Source organism: Sinocyclocheilus grahami, unplaced genomic scaffold (genome assembly GCF_001515645.1).
Source record: "Sinocyclocheilus grahami isolate Dianchi unplaced genomic scaffold, SAMN03320097.WGS_v1.1 scaffold921.1, whole genome shotgun sequence".
Lineage (NCBI taxonomy): Eukaryota > Metazoa > Chordata > Actinopteri > Cypriniformes > Cyprinidae > Sinocyclocheilus > Sinocyclocheilus grahami.
This window is the reverse complement of record NW_015506100.1, coordinates 275,285-281,237: the sequence shown is the minus strand read 5'-3', so window position 1 is coordinate 281,237 and position 5,953 is coordinate 275,285. Positions and strand designations below refer to the sequence as shown.

General features: G+C 37.8%; 1 protein-coding gene across 1 annotated transcript in view; it reads left to right on the top strand.

Annotated features, from left to right (window-relative positions):
- Positions 1-5,953, top strand: part of atg7 (ATG7 autophagy related 7 homolog (S. cerevisiae)) — a 69,822-nt gene that overhangs the window by 62,973 nt on the left and 896 nt on the right. The window lies entirely within an intron of this gene.

The window sequence follows — 5,953 nt, the reverse complement described above, 5'->3', positions numbered from 1 at the left end:
GTGAGTGAGTGAGTGAGTGAGTGAGTGAGTGAGTGAGTGAGTGAGTGAGTGAGTGAGTGAGTGAGTGAGTGAGTGAGTGAGTGAGTGAGTGAGTGAGTGAGTGAGTGAGTGAGTGAGTGAGTGAGTGAGTGAGTGAGTGAGTGAGTGAGTGAGTGAGTGAGTGAGTGAGTGAGTGAGTGAGTGAGTGAGTGAGTGAGTGAGTGAGTGAGTGAGTGAGTGAGTGAGTGAGTGTGTCTGTGTGTGTGTGTTTATGGCTGAAGCGAGTGACTCATTGTCCTGAGGGAGTGAGTGTGGAGATGTGTGTAGAAGTGAGTTTTGAGCAGGCGATGGCAGGACGGCTGGAGGAGGAGTTCAGAGACGTGAGGAGGGAAAAACCCAGGCCGTCTGCTCCAACCAGCTCACTAAATTTCCCCTTCCACGTCGTCCAGTAACCTCCGCCCGCACTAACACCACCCATCTGCTGTGTGCAGTCTGCAGAAACATGACAAACCTACAGGCTACACGCTTGCTCTGTCCCATGTTGTTTTTATGTATGTTAGAGAAAATGTTGTTGTACATAAAATGAACACAGAATAAAAATAGCTCGTTTTAAATGTATCAGATGTGTGCTGCACAGGAAGTGACTATATAAGTTTTTAAAAGTTTTTTTTTATATGTCTAAATAGTTTTTAAGTTTTGTTTTTCTTAGTTTTTCGTTATTTTAGTACTTCAAATTCAACTCTAACTTAAAATAAACAAATAAAAAATGGCAAGTAATAAAAAAAGTAGTAAAAGTAAACTTTTATAAATATTTTATTTCAGTTCATGTGTATTTTATTCAAGTAGGTTAATTAAAAACTATTAAAACATTTCTGTTCATTAAAATAAAGCTGAAATAGCATAAAACTAAATATTAAATAAATAAAAAAACCTAAACTAAAATAATTTAGAAATGTGGCCTTGGCAACTAAATACTTTTAAGTTGAAGCACTAAAATAACTAAGTGGAATAAAAAAATAAAACTGAAATAATAAATAAATAGTCAAATTTAAAAATTACAAAAAAACAAAACCTACAAATTTATCACAAATTAAAGTGTAAAATGTAAGTATATAATAAAATAAAATATTAACTATTAAACTATAATAGTATATAAATAATATTTGAATAACTCTGATTCAAAGTAATTACATTTGTTATTGTTTTTTAGTTTTCAGTGTTGAGCTGCTTTTAGGGTAAAGCTAGTCCTCTGTTTAAGATTCTGGTAACAGTAAGGTTCAGTGGTTAACCACTAAGATTGCACTGGGTGTCTAACAGTGAACAATACAGCACATGCTTTATTTGAAATGACAATACTCTCAAATGTAAATATTAGTTAAGAACATTATAACAAACTATCAGTACTCTACACTCAGAAAAAAGGTACAAAAGCTGTTACTGGGGTGGTACCTTTTCAAAAGTTACTAATATATACACTTTAGGTACAAAGTTGAAAGTTGACCATTTGAAAACAGCTTTTGTACCTTTTTTTCTGAGAGAGTTTACTATTTTACTATATTTACTAGTATATTTATACATTTTAAATGTTGTTAATTGTTCATGATATATATATATATATATATATATATATATATATACATATTTCATGCATTTCTTTAATACTTGTTTTCAATATATCAGATATCCCGATATATGTTTTTAAGCTGTAAATAGTGAGCTAGTGGACTTCATAGAAACTCGATGTAAAATAAGTCTCCTACAGCTCTTTTATTTGATGTTGTGTATTAGGATGTGTTTTGTGGGCAGTGTCAGTGATCTGTTACTGGAACAGCTGACAGAATGCAGGGTTTCTCTGCCTGGGTCATCAAAATGCATGAACTATCACTTTAAAGAAAAGAACATTTTCTTATCCATCGTTTGTATAATTTCTTTGGAGCACAAAAGGAGTTTTGAATAATCTATCAGTTGCTCTTTTCTATTCAGTTCCAGTGAATGAAGACTGAAGCTTCAAAAAGGGCACGAAAGCAGCACAACAGTGTCGTGAATCACTAAGATCGCTTCATATCAATACATCTGGAAATACCCCAGAATGATGGCTGGTGCTGTGAAGCTGTATCTCCTCGTTCACTCACCTGTGTGTGTTAAACCTGAGCAGACCGAGAAACACTCTCGATGTCCCCAGCAATCCTGCTCAGTTACAGATCTCTGTTGATAGTCAAATCATTTGGGATATTTCTCTGGTTGTAGTGCTGTTAGAGTTAACCTGTGTCACGCTGGTGCTGCTGGAGATCTGGATTGAGGAGAATGAAAGTGTCTGGTCATCCTGACACGAGTGAATCTCATGCTTACACGTGCCGCAGATCAGCTGCTTTGGTCCGAGCCTTGGCTTTATTGCCAAGCAAACCCGTGGACCCAGACTGAGGAGACACAGATGAATATAATCCTGGGAAAAACTCAACTCCGTTAGGAAACAAAGCTGCAGGGACATATCATACAAGAACAACATCTACACGGGAGCATGACCTTCCCGAGACTGAACCGAATAAGAAGGTTTCAGTAGGAACTCTAGTGTATTTGAAACACGATTCACTTGTGTTCATGAAGAGGGAAGTCTTCAAGCACACTAAACTAAACTAAACGGAGCACTGTTGCGTTTCACATCTGATATTCTGAGCTACTGGAATAGTTGGTCAGTTGTGATTTAGTGAAAAACCCGCAGGCCATCCCAGATCAGGATGAGTTTGTGTCTTCATCAGGTTTGGAGAAATGTAGCACTGCATCAGTGTCTCAGCAATGGATGCTCTGCAGTGAATGGGTGCCGTCAGAATGAGAGCTGATAAAAACATCACAATAATCCACAGCACTCCAATCCATCAGTTAACATCTGGAGAAGACACAAGCTGAAACACATCCAGCATTAACACGCTTCTAACTAAAGCACGAGTCCATAAAGTCCAGTGAGTCAGTGTTCTGGAGGCACTGTTGCGTTTCACATCTGATATTCTGAGCTACTGGAATAGTTGGTCAGTTGTGATTTAGTGAAAAACCCGCAGGCCATCCCAGATCAGGATGAGTTTGTGTCTTCATCAGGTTTGGAGAAATGTAGCACTGCATCAGTGTCTCAGCAATGGATGCTCTGCAGTGAATGGGTGCCGTCAGAATGAGAGCTGATAAAAACATCACAATAATCCACAGCACTCCAATCCATCAGTTAACATCTGGAGAAGACACAAGCTGAAACACATCCAGCATTAACACGCTTCTAACTAAAGCACGAGTCCATAAAGTCCGGTGAGTCAGTGTTCTGGAGTGAATCCGGAGAGAAATCTGCACAGATCAAGCAGCGTTTAAACAGCTCTAAACTAATAAGTGGGTTGCAAATAAATTTGTAAAAGTACATTATTATTCTTTTTTGTAGAATATTTCTTGTATTCATTCAATGAATTCAAGATCATAAAAACTGCATGCATACTTATAGAAAGATGAGCAATACATTGAAAATAGTTTTAAAGGTGAGCGTGTTACCGCAGAGCGCCAGCTTCATGAAAGTGTCTCATGTCTCCTGCACTTTTGTGATTTACTTGAGAAAGTAAATCAGTCATTTGTGTTCAACAATTTAAAAAATTGTATACATTATTAAGTTATAAAATGTATTAATATATTGTATGGTTGTTATTAATGATACATATATATATATATATATATATACTGTATATATAAATTAGATATATATTTAAAATGTTGGTAACACTTTAGGACCTGAGTTGACCTTGAGTTTAAGTTTATCAGCATGCATATTACTAGCATATTGGCTGTTTATTAGTACTTATGAAGCACATATTAATGTCTTATTCTGCATGATTATATTTTAGATCCCTTAATCCTCCCCTCTAAAATAAAGTGTGATCCAAATGTGTTAAACAACAGTACGTCTTGTACAGCTTGGTAGTTTATTTGTTCATGTAATTTTAATCTTTTAAAAAACACGGGCTGCAGTGATTGATCTGAAGTTGTTGTTATGTAATGACAGCTTTAGTAATAACTCCGTGTGCCGTCGTCAGGTTAATGTGAGCGGGAAATGAAGATGGCCACTCATCTTCTGCTCTGTTTACATGGACGTTCTGCTCTCAGTAATTACTTCAGAATGAAACGGCTTCATGAAGACAAACACAATCTCCTGTGGGATCCAGTCTTAGTTTGGCAGAGTATTCTTTATAGTGTTGATCTGACTCTCTCACACACACACATACTGTATGTATGTACAGTGGGTATTAACTTAAATGATTTTAGCAAATGGCTGCAATATAACAAATAGTGAAAAATTTAAGGGGGTCTGAATACTTTCCGTACCCACTGTATATATATATATAACCCGAGGGTTTGTTGATGTGTATCATGCATGACATGCGGTCACACGCCCATGAGACGACTCTACAGCGCTCATGTAACTGAATGATACACACTCTACACTGTTATTAAGAAGATTCATGTAATTACAGGCTGAACCGCTGCGGCAAACACACGCGCGCTCTCATGCAGGCTGTGCATTCACCACTTCACCTTTCTGATCTCCAGCGAGGACCAGCGGCAGCTCCGTGGCCTTTACCAGACTCATTTCTGGCTAGAGAGCGAGCTCTGAACAGTGCTTCTCAAAGACCCTCACTCTCAGGACAGGACTCAGTGCTAAGATATTTGTTTTCTGATGTAACCGTGACAAAATCTGCTTGTTTTCAACAATATATATCAAATTAATTCAACTTGATAATTAATTTCATATGTAAAATAATTAGCCTCGGTTCATTTTGTGACAACAGAAGTTGTTCTGTATTCCAGAACTGCATGTTCTTCAGTAAAAACAATTGGTATTGGGGTTATTTTTAGCATTTTAATTTGATAATATTTTATTCTTATTTATTTATTATTATATTTTACTAAGAGTGTTTTATTTTTCATTTAAATGCGTTAAAAAGTCATCATCCAGCCTCCTTGAAAGATGGATAGCTGAGGGTCCCTGGTTAAGAACCGCTGTTTTAAACATCATTTTTTATATTGCATTTCAACAGCACAGCACACAACACAATTGTATTTAATATAGGCAAAATAGGCTGGCAGCTGCAGGGAATCGGATGCATGGCTACATCTGTTGGATGTAGGTAGAGTAGGTTTTCCTTGTGCACCTGTTTTGCAAAAAACGTGATTGCTCTTTATTTTACAGCATGTGTACTTATTTACTTACAGTGTCTAAGAAAGTACTGGGTAGTATAAGGTAACTACATGGGTTAAGGTAAGGTTTACAGGTAGGTTCAGGGTACCTAGTTATTGTAGTAACTGTAATAACTACATAGTATGTACATGCAGAACAGGACTGTAAAATAAAGAGCTAACAAACACAAATGATTTAATGTGTCATACATTAGTTTTCTCATTAACGTTGCACATGACACTGTTTCGCTCGTGGCCGAGAGCTCATTCTGGATGAACTTTGATGGGAATTGTATTTCCCCACACAGAGACTGACGGCACATGCTGTTGTTAAATGTCTGATCTGGGTTTTATGTAAAAGAGCCACGAGGAGGGTCTTCAGCTGAGATCGTGCGTGTTGTAAGTATCTGAGGGTCAGTAGTTTGTTTGTCGTGTTCACTTCAGCTCGGCGCTTCGGTCCCGTCTCTTTCTTCTCTCTCCGAGGGTTTAGTTTTTTTGACTTGGCGCAGACTTCAAAGTGAGAAGGCCGCTGAAGTTGTTTTTTTGTTCGGCTCTTATTAGCATGTCAATGACGCAGAGCTTTTGACAGCCAGGTGTGCCGTAGAAGAAAGAGGCTCCACACACACACACACTCCCACACACACACACACACTCTCTCACACACACACACACTCCCACACACACACACACACTCTCTCACACACACACACACTCCCACACACACACACACACTCTCTCACACACACACACACTCCCACACACACACACACAC